The sequence below is a fragment of the Coturnix japonica genome, chromosome 3, assembly GCF_001577835.2.
Source record: "Coturnix japonica isolate 7356 chromosome 3, Coturnix japonica 2.1, whole genome shotgun sequence".
NCBI classification, from domain to species: domain Eukaryota; kingdom Metazoa; phylum Chordata; class Aves; order Galliformes; family Phasianidae; genus Coturnix; species Coturnix japonica.
Window position 1 is genome coordinate 61,483,453 of NC_029518.1, and position 16,454 is coordinate 61,499,906.

The 16,454-nt window shown below is 46.7% G+C and overlaps 1 protein-coding gene across 3 annotated transcripts in view; it reads left to right on the plus strand.

Moving 5' to 3' along the window:
• Positions 1-4,189: 4,189 nt before the first annotated feature.
• Positions 4,190-16,454, plus strand: part of SCML4 (Scm polycomb group protein like 4) — a 49,285-nt gene continuing 37,020 nt past the window's right edge. Inside the window, exons 1-2 of one of the 3 annotated variants that reach the window (XM_015858810.2) lie at positions 4,190-4,871; positions 5,188-5,315. The gene's annotated coding sequence lies outside the window, so the exon portion shown is untranslated. The remainder of the gene's footprint in view (positions 4,872-5,187; positions 5,316-16,454) is intronic. The other 2 variants (XM_032443763.1, XM_015858809.2) reach the window with 2 other exon arrangements.

Sequence of the window (16,454 nt, forward strand, 5' to 3'; positions counted from 1 at the left end):
GTGCTGCCTTTGCCTTGCACAGGGTTTCGGTCTGTTTGACACACCCAGCTGTGCAGGGCCTTCCAAACAAATTCTAGCTCATGACAGCTGGCTGTTCTCTTGGTCCTGTACACAATGTACAGGCTGCAGAGGCCTGGGGCCCCCCTGCCTTCCTGCAGCAAGACCTCAGGAGATGCCTTCAGCAATGTCTGTGAGATGGCACCAGGGCAGCAAAGAGTCAGGTGAGCTGCCTGCACTGCCCAGAGAGACCTGCCCAGTGCAGCAAGCCCTATGCTTGCTGCTAAAAGCCAATTAAAGCTTAAAAATAGAGCTGTGTTGTTCCAACCCCAGCATCTCTTGAAAGGGAAGCGTGCCCCCCTTGGTCAAATGTGAGCCTGGGAGACCTGCAGGAATGACAGCAATTAATCATCGCCTTGCTTTGAGTCTCCATGTAAGTGCTGAGTGTTAAATATTACAACAGCACCGACATGGAGGTTGACACCAGCCTTTGTGCTGCGGGTCTCTGTAGATGTGAGGTTGTAGGCTAGGCAATGATAAAATAATTCCACTTGTTAGATGCAGGCAGAGCTTGTTGGTATGCACATCGTGCCAGCCTGAAAAGGATGGAAGTGTCAAAACAGCGGAGGAGGGGGAATAGAAGGAAAACCCTAAAATCAAACCTTTTATTTCAGAAACATCATCACTGAAATTAGATTAGTTTTATTACAGCCACAGTGTGATTTCTCAAATTCAACTTGGAGCAATTAATTGACTGGCTCAGATAACTTCTGTGAAAGGTTCTTTGATTCTGCTTTTCTTTTTAATTCTTTTCCTGTTAGCAGCTATTCCACAGCTGGAAAGAAAATTCATCCCATCTCTGGCACCGAGCAGAGGCCGCTTGCAAAGCCTGAACCTTCTTTGCTAGGTCACGTAATTGCTTCCCTGTGACTGGAACTGACAGCTCTCTGCAGAGCTGCACATGGGAGAAGGACAGCAGAGCCTGTATGGCAGATTCGAGATGCTTGGGTCTAAACTATGCTTCCTTCTCTTCCATACTTCCCAAAGCACAGAAGCTGGGACTGGAGCTCCCCCGGTCCCTGGAAGCACCAGCAGATGCTGCGTGGGGAGTTCCTCAGCTGAGTTTGTGTGCAAACACCACACAGCTCCCGGCTGATGGTGGCTGTCCAACTCCCTGGCTAATTAAAATCTATAAACTAAGCTGCCATATGTAATTTAAAAAATAGCTAGACTATAGGATAACTACGCATGCAACATAGACTGAAAATAGAACTTGCCAAGAGAAAAAAAAAAAAAGAGATAATTTCAGTGAATTTGGATAGTTACTGATCTTAATTTTTTTCCCATTGAATTAAGGAAAGTGAGTATGCAAACATATATGAAGGCATGTATTTTTACTGCTTTTATGGCTAAGGTGAAAAATCCATCCTGCTGGCCTTAGATGTACTGATAAGAAGCTGTTCAGTGCTGGTAGGCCACAAGTTCTTCACAAGATGGTGGCCTTGGCCCTCTGCCTGCGGCCTGCTGCAGCCATGAGTGTTCCCATTACTGCAGCTCTCACAATAAGAAGCTGATGTTTTGGTGCATTGCCTCACAGACAACAATTCTGGTGCATAAGCGGCGAAGAGTTTGTAATTCAGCCTTTCACTGCCTTATCCTTGTCAGGCACAGCTAATGTAATTAGCAATGGAAAGTCATGCAAAAAAATAATCCTGTCTCTTTCTTGATCTCCACACAGAGCGCCATGCAGCAATTGCCACCACCTTGGTGTTTCTGGAGCAAGATGCTCTGACCAGCATCTTCTAGGCTCAGTGCTGGGCAACATACATCCATTCCAGTGGGTAAAGATTTGGAAACCTCAGCACGTGGGTAGCATCAGCAAGGCAGCAGATAGACGCATGACCTTGTGCTGCTTCTGGAGGTGCATCAGGGTTTGAGCATCACTGCTAGTACTGGGCTGACAGACACAGTTCATGGGAAGTCCATGCTGTATAAACACATGGAAAGTGACCATTTGAGTCAGGCATTTTAGCCAAGAGGTGTGAAGGGGACTCTGCTCCTTAGCTGTAGCTAGCTGTGCTGGTTCTGCAGTTCTGGCCGTGGTTATTGTACCTTATTTCACTTGCCTGCTTCAGGTGTGGGGGTCCAAGCACTCTGCTTCTTGGGTGCTGCCAGTCTTGGGGTTTGCCTAAAATAAGCTCAGAAGAGGAGGGAGATGCGATTTCTGCAGCTCTGAGGGATTATTGCTTTTATCACTAAGGATGCCGCGTTACTTTATTGCCTTTCTGAGCTCTTTAACACAGCAATAAACGAGATGCTAAAATATTTTTGAATCAATAAGTGTAATAAAGAACCAAGCAAATTACAAAACCTGCCCTCCGGTAGCAGCTCCTACACCCCAGGCCCTGCCCTGTTGGTCTTGTGCCCATGTGCCTGGTGGGATGCTTGTGCATGGGCTGGTTGGGGACATTTAATTTCCTTTCTCTCTTATCCCGAATGCTTTTGTAGAAATCTGCAAGTAATTGAATGTAATCGTTTAAACAATCAAATCATATAAATTATAGGGTGATTCTCGAAGTGAAATGGTGTTCTGTGTGAGTATATCAGTGTCAGTGGCGCTTTTGCTGCCTGGTATGGAGGTTTGGTGTGAGACTACAGACCCAGCAGCTCCTGTCTGCCCTTGCCCCTCACAGGGCACCCTGAAAGCTCCATCCACCTCCAGGCTCTACCCAAAACCAGAGTGTGAGGGGATGTAGGACACAGCAAAGAAGGGAGACAGAGTTTGTGTTTTTGATGTTGTGTTGTTGTGTTTGTGACATGTGCCAGCAACGGGTGTGATGAGCTGCAGCCACATGGGAAGCGATGGGGATGGCAAAGAGTCACACTCAATGTTTTAAACAGCCCAACAGAGCAGACAGGCTGCTGGAAGGTCTTGTCTTGATTGTATTTAATCACTCTTTTCCCCATTTATACTGTCGGCGGATGTACAACTGAGATTTGTATAGGCTTCCAGCTCCATTCCACTTGATTCTTGGGATCTGTGAGCGCTGCCCCATTGGCCCCGATTTAAAAACAGAGCAAACAAAAAACCAAAATAACAAAAAAAGAGGGAAAAAAAATGGCTTGCAAGACTTAGGATGAAGGCTGAGCTGTGCCTTTTTACCCAGCACCTTTGCAAGCGCTGTGGGGTTCTGACACCAGCAGAGGAGAGCAGAAACCAGTTGTTCTCATTCTCTGCTGATAATACATTTTTTCACACCTATGGTATCTGCTGAATTTATAGAAATGCAAGCAAAAAAAGAAAGGAAAAGAGAGGGAAAAAAGGCAGCCTCGTTTCACCAAGATCTGCAGAACTTCTATTTGTGATTTTTTTCATTTTAGGGGCACAGAGCTTTTCTCTGGCTATGGTAGAGCACCAGCTGTCCTGCAGGTGCGTGCCCTTGCTAATGGCTGATGCTGGTGGGAAGGCACAGGGACTGCATGCCTGGCTCTTCCTCTTCTTCCTCAGCTTCAGCCCTGTCCATGCTGACAGGACACCGGCAGCATCCCTAAACCAGCAGTTCTGCTGTGAAACCAGAAGAACTCTCCCAGCTGCAGCCCTTCCTTACTTCAGTGCCACGGGCTGTCCAAGGAGGTGGTGGAGTCACCGTCCCTGGAAGCAAGACATGGAGATATGGCACGGAGGGACACAGCCAGTGGGCACGGTGGGGGTGGGTTAGGGTTGGACTAAGTGATCTTGACGGTATTTTCCAACCTTAGTGATTCTATGATTCTAAAGCCAGCAAAGCCAGGCTGGTGCAGAACTGGAGAGCAGGGACCACAGCCACGAGACAAATGATGAGACCTTCACAGGAATGGGAATGAAGGGAGGTGAGAAGCAATAAACGCCACGTTACTGATGTACACGAGCGTGTGAAGTGGGCAGTGGGGAGCTGTGTGGCACTGGCAAACAACTGCGACAAGCCCCTTTGCTGGTGTAATTTGATCAAGAGCGGGCAATGGAGCGTGACAGGGTTGTTACGACCATTATTACATTATTATATTATAAATATTATGGGCTTTCTTTTTCTGTTTTTAGGTGAGAGCTGCCAGTGATGTGTTGAATAAGGAGAGACTCGGCTCCATCTCGCAGGTGAGCAGCTGGAGGGGCAGTGACAGCCTGTACCCATGCACTCAAGGCACTGCAGGCACAAAGGTCCCGAGTGCTGCTCCCTGGATCCCAATCAAACAATAGGCAAAATAACGCTCCAAAATCACAGAGCGAGTGGTCCTCCCCATTGTAAGTGCAATATTGGGCCACACTGCTGCATGATCGGGACAAAGAGACGATGATACAGGCTGGTTTCTATGGCAACAGAGGAGGGGTAGCTAAAACAGAAATGTTGCAAACACGGGCGCTGCTCACCGCACCGCTGCGCAGGGCACCGCTGCCTGCAAAAAGTCCAGATGCCTCCACCTTTCGGCTCGCGGAGTTCTGACATGCACAGACATGGCAATTTGTTCTCCGTTTAGCTGCGAAGAGAAAGGGAACACCACACACACGGCCCCCCGTTTTCTGTGTGCAAAATGTGTGCGTTCTTTAAAAGGCAGTGGTTGGCTGGTTTTCCGGACATGATGTGGTTGAAGCTGTCATCGTAATGGAAATTCATTGCTGTAGCTATGGTAAATCGAGTTTTCTGCCTGTGCTGAATGCATTAGTCTAATGAGATGTTTGCAGCTGGAGAGCGGAGCTGCTGGAGGCTCGCGCGGTGCTAGGAGGCAGGAGAAGATGGCTTGTGCTGGGCTCCGTGTGCATGTGCTGAAAGTCCTGTGCCCTGTGGCTCTGGATGCCCAGGCACTCTAAGGGCACAGCCCAGGCTTCTAACAGGCAATAGGTAAGGGGAAAGCATGCTTTTTCTTCCTGATTTTTTTCCTTTTTCTTTTTTTTCTCTGTCTGATTCTTGCTGTTGAACCTGGTTTTTGAGCAGTTCCTCTTCTGCTTGCATGCTTGTTAACTTCATGGGTCCTTGCTGGAGCCTGTGGGAGGTGTCAGGTGCCGGCGTTCCGGCTCCCGTCCCATCTTCAGACCAGATGCTGAGACTAATTATCCCCTGTTCCCAAAACTAAAGGAAGCAATGCTGTTGGTGTGCCAGCTTGTCCCCAGATCCCAAGGAGCGTACCTCAGCAGTGCTGTTTGTACTCACCTTCCAGGTGCTTCCAGGACAAACTGGGGAAGGACCCTGCGCCTGGAGGAGATGCACACGCGACCTGTCAGTCCTGTCAGCTGCCATCCAGCCCACAGCCCGTCCCTCATCTGCCACTGGTGAAGGCCAACGCAGGTCCGTGAGTAACCCAGCACCCAGCACCACAGATGGCAGTGATCTGTCAGATAGGAGCTGCCTCTGGTGGGGTGCAAACAGGGCTTGCTTGGAGATGGCAAGGGCACGCAGCAGGCTATGGAAGAAAGTTTAAATTCTCTGTATCAGGGGGAGGTGTCTGTTTAGTGCTGATTTTCTTTCTTTTGAGAGGTTTCTGGAGACGTTTTGCTCAAGGATAGACCAAGGGCTTTTAGAATTAGGCACAGTGAGGGGTTAAGTAGTTGGAAACTGTGGGAATGGAGTCATTTGTGGGTGTGGGGATGCAGACTAAAAAGTGTCTTTGTGCCACAGCAGTGCTTGCAGCCCCCTGACCCTGCAAGCTGCCAGCTGTGTCCAGCTGCATGCAGCCAGGGTTGGGGTCGGTCAGCATGGTCCCTGTGTGATGTCTGGGGACGGGCTGGGAGATGGGAAAGTATGCATCATGGGGCCTGGTGCTGGTTGAGGGCTTCGGTCCTGCAGGCTGCAGTGACTACTCACTTTAATTAAGCTGTCACAGTGATTTTCCCAATGAGGCAGAACCCCTCTGCTCCATCTTAAAAAAGTTACTTGGCTTGTGCACGTGCTGCTCAGGTCAGAGAGGTGTCAGGGGAATAAGCTTGCTGGCATGGGATTGTGGAAATGTGGCAAGACAAAGCGCTATCAACCATATCAACTTGATGTGCTACAATCAGAAACTCAGCAGCATTGATAAATGCTTCACTGATGTCTTGCAGTAACTGATATTGTGATCATTTCATTTAACTATGCTTAACTTGAGTACTTTCAAACTTCTTGAGGAAAAGAGTGGGCAGAAAGAGGCAGCTTTCCTCCTGGGGCAAGGACTGCCATGCCCTGAGGTTCCTCACCTGCTGGTAAGCTGCCCGTGGTACCTCAAGAGAAGAAACTGAAGAAGGACTTTTCCCCAGTCCTTTCCTTAGTGCTGTGTTACCACAAAATACATATTACAGAAATATTATTTGAGCAGTGAAACACTACAGAGCACCCCATCACAGCACACAGTTGATAATACCCCAAGCTTTAGCAGGCTGAGGTGTGGCCTCTCCAGAGAAAGATACTCCAGGCTCCTCTGAAAGAGAACAATGAATGGCATGAGTTTAGTTGTGCCGTAGCAAGTTGCACCACAAGGAACTGGTTTTCTGTGTGCAAGAAGAAAATTTTCTCTTTGTTGCACTGTGTCGTAAGAAAGGTTATTGGAAATAGCGTGTCTGTGTGTCAGGGGGTTATATGCTGCTCTGTGAAACAGAATCACAGTGACTGGGTACACCAAAGGCCGTGTCTATTGATTCACAAAACTGAAAATAACCTACAACCTAGCAAGTGTCTTTTCACCAAGTTTTATTATTGATGGGAATGAAGGAACTGACCAAAAAAATAAGAGGGGCTAGGGGAGGGCTAGGTGCAGGGAAGCTAGGATTAAATTCTACTAATTAAAGATGCAAACTTCTGATATTCCACTTTTGTAATAAAACCTTACAAAGATGATGAAACTGTAAGTCGTTCATTAAGATTGACTGCTCCCTTTAGGAACTAGTGTAAATTTGGCCAGAATAAAGAATTGCCCAGAGACAGTCTGGATGTGTAATTATGCTACGCTGAAGGATGAATAATTCCTCTTGAACTGAGCAGTTTGCTGCTGCCCTGCAGTTTATCCTGACCCCATCTTCAGAGGTGATTCCCATCCTACGGGAAAAATGCTGCTATAAATGCCAGCCCTTTGCTCTCTGACTGTTCGATTTGCTCCATTCGTTTGGGGCGCCGGATGTCAAGGACAGAATTTGTTTTCCATCCCTCCTTCATCCTCATCCCCACTTCACATTTCCCTCTGTCACAGCTCCACAGGGCAAGGAGACAGTCCCTGGCTTCCTGCTCCCTTCTCCTGTGTATGCAATGGATAGGCAATTCTGTAAATGGGGATGTACTGGCAAAGCCGATCCCCAGAGGTAAATAATCACCTCCCTCCTTGAGACCCCTCTGATGAAGTGTTCTGAATGGGTGTAGCTGTCTGTGGATACCATGCTGATGTGTGTTGGCCCACCACAGATGGCTGGAGAGAAAAGCCATGTTCCCGTGACACAGAAGTCCTTGATAACAAGAAAGCTCTTAGCAGCACTGACTCAAATTCTAGACCAAGACCTCATCTTGCACCAGAAGATTTATTGAGACTTGTGATCACTGCTATCCCAAGAGCCTCCAGCCAGTGTTAAGGTAGCCTATAAACCCACCACTGAAGGGAATGTGCAATTCAAATGCTTCAAGTAAACCCCGGCAATCTAGAAATCAATCCAGATTTCTCTATCTGAAAGACAAACCGTGTTTGACCACAATCTCCAGGTGACCTGACCCTCTGACATCAACCATGAGCCCCAGTGGCTGCTCCAGCCCACCCCTCATGCCATGCTGCCAGTGTTCTCACTGCTGTGCCATCAAGCTTGGACAGACACACCAGCCTGGAGCCAACACCAGGGATGGTGAAAGGCTTCAAATTCGCAGGGATTTCTAGAAAAAAAAAACAAAAAACACCATAGCTTTCAATAGGAATGCAACCCAGCAGGGAACAGTGAGCCTCAGGGGGCAGCTGCTGTGCAGATACACAGCAGAGACACAGGGTGAAAATAATCTGGGGAGAGAATGCTGCACAAAACTGTTCGTGACCATTATTTATGTATATGTGGGACTCAGTACCCTTCCTCCTGTTACCTTAAAAAAATGTTTATGGTGTTTATCTCCTGATTTCATCTGGCAGCATCCATCTATTTATTTCTGTATAAATGATGAATGAGAGGTTTGCCTAGTAACTGTCTCTTATGGCTCAGTAAATACTTGAATTTATTTGCATATCAAGTCAGCCGTGCTTATACTGCGCTCACTAAATGCAGCACCATGAAATACCACGCAGGGGAGGCTAGCTGGCCATTAACATGTTTAGGATTTATGTGAATGACTCCCTTCAACATTAATAGACGTTATCTACACAAATGGCCTTCCTATGAGGGAATAGGCCATAACGTATCTAAATACTTATTATTCACTCTGGTTTAGTCATTCAAAGGGATACCCAGCAAAGTAATGTAAAGCTCTGCTGCTCAGTTTTCGCTATAGCTTGGAGACGGAGGGTACTCCAGCAGGCCACAAAGGAACCTCACCCCATCCCACAACCCTCCTCACCTGCTGATACAACTGGTGCAGCTCTTTGGGGGTGAGACTCATGTTGTTACCCATCTGTCACCGCATCCTCAGTGGCTATCCCAAGCAGATAGTTGCTTTATTTATTTGTAAAATCTGGGCACCAGAGCCTCTATTTTTATGGCTTCCTACTAACATGAAGGTGAAGCCTGGTGGTTTTGACTGAGTTTCACAATGAGCGGTGGAGGGAGACCACAGTACTGAAAGCAAAAGTCCACAAGCCCCAATGAGGTGAAATCACACCGTGTCTCAAAGTTGTGTTTTTTTTTACATGACTTTGACCTTTCTGCATCTCCTGCTACCCAGGGTGAGCAACGTCTATTTCATATCAGCCAGTGGGGCAGAGGTTGTCCAGCCACATGTAGCCAGCTACATGCATTGGCCACCTTCTTTTTCTGAGGGACCCTCACCACACTTGTTCCCTTCCTCCATGCAATGAATGTAAAGTGAACTCCAAGTACAAGCCTTGAAATTCAAAGACACTGTCATTAACAAAAGAAATTCATGCAATCACACGTGCTTCAGAACTTATATTAAACCTACCTGCTATGGTTGCCACAGGTGATTTTTAATTAAGTGGTTATTAAACAGGGAGACAACACAGCAAAAATTATCATCGATCTTGTGTCCTCTGCCAGTCTTTGTACACCATCAGCTGTGTCAGTCTGTTGACAAAGGGGACTGATGCTCAGCCAGGAAAAAAAAATGAGGTTGCTTATTGCTGTTGGAGAGAAAGGTCTGCTCAGGTGAGGCCCATCAGCTTGGTGCTGGATCTCTGACCTACTGAGAGCTCCTAGGGTAATATGGTCTCTCACAGAAAGGCTGACACAGGCATTTCAGTGCCCTGGTAGCAGGAGAGGCTTCACTGTGGTGGTTCATAAATGTGAATTACTCCCTTGTCTTCTCCCTGTACCTGCCAGCCTAGGGGGAGAAGCAGGGCCCTCGGGCTGAGAGCAGCTTGCTGGCTCCAACCCAGAGGGCAAAAGTAACATTTTGCTGCCGCTGAGCCCCAAAGCTCAGGCAACTGATGAGGTTTTGTTTTTCATTTGTTTGTTTTTCCCCTTCCTGAATTCTTACCAGCACTGGCACTATTTTATACAAATGTGAGCTGGGGCAGACTGGGGCAGGGCGTAGCTGTCTTATGCTTTGATGCAAGTAGCTCTCAAGCCAGCCCTAGGTTCCTGTGGGGGTCCTAGGTGTCATCTGTGTTCCCAGCACCTCCCCAGGGAAAGGGAGGGATGCTCCTGTGCTGCCAGGGAGAAAAAAGAAAGATTGTTGGGGTATGTGGTCTGGGGGGTGGCAAGAAGGAACATTCTCTGCTGAAAAACAGGCAACCAAAGCTGCTTCTTGATTGATTTATTACATTGAATTTGGAAGTGAGGCAGTTCTCCTAAACTCATTCCTATGCAATCCTACATAGTCCCATGTGACAGGAGTCTCCCACAGCTACCAGGCACGTCTCCATGCAGGATAAGCCACAAAAAGCTGTGCACCACTCTTTTCTAATAGATTTTAGCAACAGAGGAATTAATGACAACAGAATAGATAAATAAAGCCAGCTTCTGAAAAGGTCACATTTGCCTGCACTCACAGCTGATGAGTTTCTTATGCTAATTTTGGGGCAGAGAAAGACTGATACTATGTCCCATTGCCCACTGTTTGCTAGAAAGAGCAGTGCAGGTGGGCAGTAAGGATGAGAGTGTTAGAGCATCAGGGGAGAAATGATGCACTGGGAAAGCTGAGGGAGTACAAACAGGGAGGAAAAGGGAAGGAAAAAATATAGTCTGAGATCCCTCCAGGTGTATATAGGGCTCCCTTCATCATTCACTGTGCAGGGCACCCTACTTCAGCCCCTTGCAGGCTCTATGCAAGTGTGGCAGTGTTCTGGTAGAAGTGCATTCAAGTTATCAATTGCAAGATATGATAAAGGAGCTAAGAAAGCTTCAGGGCAAAAACAGGATAAACTCTGAGTGCAAAGAACGTGGGACATAGTGATTACATTGGTGGTGTTGGGTCCCAACTGAGTCAGAGTGATAGAGAGAGAATCTACACTGGGCATTTAGATGCAGAAGTAGGCATTTGTAGTAGGGGACTTCACCCCCAGCTTACTACAGCCACCTTAAGCACATCCGATCCCTTTGGCATTTACCCTGGATTTCCAATAGAGATACAAGGAGAATTCCAACCTACCATTTTCTTTCCCTTATGATTTCAGAAAGCTTTCATTAAGAGAGATACACCCATTGTCTCAAGAACAGTACTACCCCCAATAAGAGACACATACCCAGCATCTCAAGAAGTGCACTATCCCCAAAAGCTCATAATAAATACACCTCTGAGTAACATGGTGTAACACCACAATGTGATGAAAAACACAGTAATACCAGCAGGGTAGCAGAGTCCCAGGCTGCAACAAGTGAGGATAAGCAGCTGTAGATGCAGAAACAAAGGAAAAAAAGCATCTCACCTTCAAAAGGCCTCACATAGGCAGAGCTCTCCAACAAGATGCCCTCACCTCCACTGCCAGACCTTAAATGAGATCTGAGAGGGGGTTGATCCTGGCTCCACCCCTTCTGGTCATTTAGGTTCCCTCCAGCACCTGCTGCCACTGAGTATAGAAACCTCAGTGCTAACTCAGAACATGACAGAATTGGCTGATTTGTCAGCATCAGAGATGCTTCATTCCTGAGTCTGTCAGTGCAGACACTTCTTCCTCAGCAGCTCCAAGCATTTCTGAAATGTGCTGTTTTCACAGTTCTGAAAGGTGAGAGCGGTGTGTTTGTTTAGAAATTAATTACAGGTATCATTCACTGTGGCAAATACAACTCTGTGTGCTGTAGTGACCAGGTGCAGCCAGTAGGCCTTACTGTCCAGCCACACTCACCCAGCCCCACTGCCCTGCCCACCACGTTCCCATGATCTGAGCTCTGAGATGCTTTGCAGCTTCCCAGCATATTTTGGTTCCAGATGTGCTGGAAGGCTCTGGTTTCCCTCCTGAACCCATCTGAGTTTAGGGAAGGAGTTGGACTGCATCAGAGTTTTTCCTCTCACAAGAGAAGTCGTGGCAGCGGGGACTGTTTAGTCCCAGCAAACACCACAGACTCCAGCAGTGATGTACATCATTTTGTTTTTGTTGTTGTTTCTGAACGCAATGATTAAATAAATATCCTTTTATTTTTGTCATTGATTCCAATGTTACAATGCATTTGAATAAAAACATGCCTCCCGTGTGTGGAAATGAACGCTTGGAGCATCTTCAGAAGCTGTGGTTGCTGAAGTCCCTAAAGGCAGAAACCTAAGAGCTACTCTAGTTAATGCCAGAAAGGCATGGATCTTTTATAAGTATTATTGCTCAAAATGTAATATAAAAGTGCAGAATGTCCCTGAGGAATAAGGATAACTTTATGTGAGAAATGAGTGAAATTCCTGCCCTGCATCTAAGAAAAGATATTTCCCTATTGACTTTTGTAATATCACTTCTTCAGATTTAAGGGATCAATTTTATTTCCTGGGGCATCCATCAGCTCCTCTGAGAGACAAACACGTTTCTCACAGCTCAGCTCTCCACTCTGTGCCCTGGCTGTGCCCATCCCACAGTGGTACAGTGGCCAAGTGGTTCCTAGTGGCTTGCGGTGGCTTTTGCTGGCTCTCTGTCACTCGCCCATTGGGAGGACATTCACTGGGCTTTGCTGCAATGCAGCATAATTAGTGTGAACCAAAGGCGCTGCTGTGTGCATGGGTGAGTGTAATTAGTGTGAAACAGAGTTTCTGTAGTGTTCAGTTTTCCTATAAAGCAGATTTTAATGGGAAGGGGTTTCCCACCTCTTTGTGCAGTATGTGTATAATAGTCCTGCAGACATGTTCACACAAAGAGGGAGGCATGGAAGTTTCAGTCCCAGCAAAGCAGGGCATGATGAAGGTGTACCCAGGACTGGGGCTGCCTCTGTGCTAAAAATGCATTTACTTGCTAAAGTAATTGAAGAGGACAGTATGTAAGCAATAAAGAAATACCTAGAGTAGCATGGGAGGGAATAACTCCAGAAGAGAACAGACAGGCCACCCCAAGCAGCTCATCACAGCAATTTTCTCTTTTCCTCTATAAAATCGACTTGCATTTCTTACTACACTGCTGGAGGTCTGCTGGAGCTGGGGAAAGAGGGAGTTTTTCAACTTGACTGGAGCCTTTGTGCCTGTGACTCTTTTCCTGCTAATTCCAGACGATTTCAGGGATCAGTTCCTGCCTTGCTGGTTGACAGCCAGGCGAGCTCCAGGCAAGCGCAACTGCTGGCATTTGTTTCCAAACTCTTCTGAGATTAATTAAACATTCATAAGCCGTGTTCCTGCAGCTCAGGACCAGTCTGGAAGCACTCTTATAGGAAGACCTGTGGCTGGTCTCAGATGCTAGTGAGAGGAGGGGAGCACCTGTGCCTTGAGTAAGGGTGAAGCTGACGGGGAGGACAATCCCAGGGTTAAATTCACCTCTGTATGGGATACAGGTCTTCCAGACAGCTGTGACAGCAGACTATGAGAAACTAGGACTTTGTATTAGGTAACCATTCACCTTTAAAAGCCAAGTCATCACAAGAGGTCCCCTCTTGTACAAAGGTTAAGAGTCTAGGAACCTGCTTTAGTGGAGGGTGAGGGGTTGGACTAGACCATCTTCTAAATGTTCCTTCCAGTTCCTACGGTTCTGTGATTCTATGATTCAAGAAACCCTTCTTGCCCTGCTTAGTGCTGGCATCCCTGGTGTAAACCAGGCTGCCCCATCCAGTTCTTCTGAGACAGGTCTTCTGCATGGGGCTAGCTTTGGCCACTAGGCACCACACCCCAAGCTCCAGAGATGGGCATTAGTCCTGCTCCTCCTCTTTTATTTAGTGGCATAGCTGCAGTTAGAGAGATCGTTGGGTCCTGAGCATGATGGAAAACAGTCTCATGCTCCTGTGTAACAGGGGTAACAAGTCCTTCTTCTAGATCAACGTGAATATCAAACTTCTTTTCCTGTAGGAAAGGCAATGTACATCTGGTTCAATAAAACACTGGAAGCATTTCATAGAAATTATCTAGGTATTTGGATCCTTCTTGGAAGGAAGCTTTGTGAGGCTTATTCGTGCACTGCAGAAACTGCTTGAAGATGTCCCATAAATGCAGAACCTGCAGAAAATTAGGGGGAAAAAAAGGCAAGCAGATATAAAAGCAGAGTACTGCCAGATGAGCAAGAGGGAGCAAATATGAGCATCAGCCAATTACAGACTCAGCTGGAGAACTGAAATGGCCATAATATAAATGTTGCTCATTTCACATTCATTTGTTCCAAATCTTTGCTCCTGAACATTTAACAAAGAGCATAAGGGGTCTTCTGTGGCTTATCCGTGATGAAAGCTTCTGGCTTCTGTGCAAGACACAGAAGATGAGGAAGAAAGTAACTACATTCAAAAAAGAAGTTGGTGTTTTCTTTGCTGGTCTGAAGGTGGTAGATAAATAAGATCGCTTTGTGTGCCTTCAGTTCAAGGAGAGTTAGCTTGTTAACTGTGCAAGTTCCCTGGTAACAGAGCTAATGGCAGGAGGGGACTCCTAGAAAGCAACCTGTAAATCACACGGGCAAAATGTATGATCAGAAACCAGGATGTCTGAACCAGCCACTGCTTGACCAAATTTGTAAAGCAGGCACTGCTAAAATACGAATCCCAATTTAAATTTAATTTCTTCTTGTTCAGAATCACTCATCCCTGGTTTTGTGGATTGAGGTCCTGTCAGGGCTATGGACACTTGTGTACGTAATAAAAGATTTGTTTCAGCATTGCTTAATTGGTTAAAAACTTACTAGGCATTTTTGCATCTCCAGTATCCTCATTTGCAGCTGAGGAAACACAGGCTGGAGGATTCTGGTGCTGGAAATTGTGTTTGGCAGTTTGCAAAGAAGGGAGAGATGGGCAGACTAAGGCCCTGTTTTGCCTCTTGCCTCTCTACACTACCAGAAGCAGCTTTGCCAGCTGCACCCTATCTCATGAGAGCCAGAAGGAGTGACTTTTTGCCTTGTTTTCCTCCTGCCTGATCTGCACAAGCCCACTTTGCACACGTGGCCTGCCCACCTAGCAGAGCAACCATGAGCACTCTTGTGGCCACCTTGCCTCCATTTTCCGATCCTCCCTCCCATGCTCCCTGCTCATGCTCACTCACACTCTGTGAAGTCTCATCTCCTCAATCCCCTACCACAAGCTACTAGTCTGCAACAAAAATGTCAGGCCAAATGAAGAAAGGTGGGCTGGGGAGGCAAGGCCAGCCTTGGCTGCTCCTGAGGGTCCCATTCTTGCAAGGGTTTTCAGGTTCTTCTGGCTCATTTAGCAAACCTGAGTGAGCAGGGGCAGGCAGCATGGCTCTACCTGCTGTCACCAGGGTGCTATCCTTCAAAGGATACCTCCTCAAGGACAGCACCATCTCTGCCATGGAATTAACTTTAAAAAATAAAGCAGCGTGCAAGATAACACTGGGAATTATTATTATTTTTTCTTTCTTTCTTTTGCTCTTACTAACAAGGAAAGGAGCAGACACCATTAATCCTCTCTGGGTTTTGAAGAAGCCAGTGTCCTGCCTTAGCCACTCCTACCTCTTTGCTGAGGAACCCAGAAAATAGGAGGTAAGGGCAGGGTGCATCACCAGCTGCTGCTAGTGTTGTGCCTGGTGTTCTTCCACCTGAGATGCCAGCCACAAATATAAGCAGCCAGCAAAGCACCTGTGACAGAAATGCACCTGCCTTTCTGCTGCGTTTGGGCATGTTTGGGAATAATTTTTTTTTAAATGCAAAGGTAAAATGATATTTTCTTGTTTGATGTGGATCCGTTGGCAAATTGTTTAGTAAAGCTCGATGCAGTATAACCTGCAGCATTTCTGGCAGTGATGTGCAGGTAAAACGCTAGGTGTGAAGAGAAACGCTATTTCCAGAGATGCAGGCAGCCAGACAGCAGCATGCCAGCCATGTCCAGGCTAGTTGGTTCAAAGCAGGCAAAAAGCATGAACACAAAGCAATTAACAAAGATCTTCTGCTCTCACATGTATGAATACTCTGGCATCTTGTAAGACAGACAGCCAAAACTGGGGACCTGCAAGTGTGAGCCTCGCATCTCTACCAGTTCTGTATTTCTACCAGGCCTACAAAACATTTCACCCTTTCTTCTTGTGCCCTATCTGGTCTGCTTGAAATGAGTTAACAGGTTCATATGAGTTTGTGGTTACATCAACTCTTACCCTGCAGGAAAGTAGAACGCACACCACGTCTTTGCCAGTGTATCTCAGGCTCAAAATGACTGTGCTGAAGGAAATGTTTTCTACCTCGCCCTCTCTAATGCTGCCATTCTCCCTTTGCCTCTCTGCCTGAAATGATGGCTCTGGGGCAAGGTAGACAGGATGTAGGCAGTGATGGATACTGATGTATGGTGTTCTGGATGCTGCTGCCACTTTCCGTTCTATTGAAGAGAGTTAAATCTCTGCTGTGCTGCAGGGAGAAAATGATCTAACAGAAGATTACAGCTCATTAGAAAGCCATGTTTTTACAGCCTAGAACAAAAGCATATTCATTCATCTTTGTGTCTTACAGTTGCTGCTGTAGCACTTCTCTGTGGGGAGGAAGTACTCACAGTTACTTCTTTTCAATGTCTAAAGATCGGTCTCTCCACGAGTGGTTCCCAGCAGGAAAAAAGTGTCCATAGCTGTGATTACTCATCAGTAACCAGCAATGGAATTCACCTGGGCATCATAGCTGTCCACATCTGCATTTGTTTCCCTGGGATCCTTCTGTTAACATAAGAAACACGTATTACCCTCTTCCCAAAGTTGGCTCAAAAATAAACAAGTCAAACCTAAAGCTATTTGAAATTTGTTTAGTTCCATATGCTGTTGTCCATAAAGAAGTTGTGAAGTTCC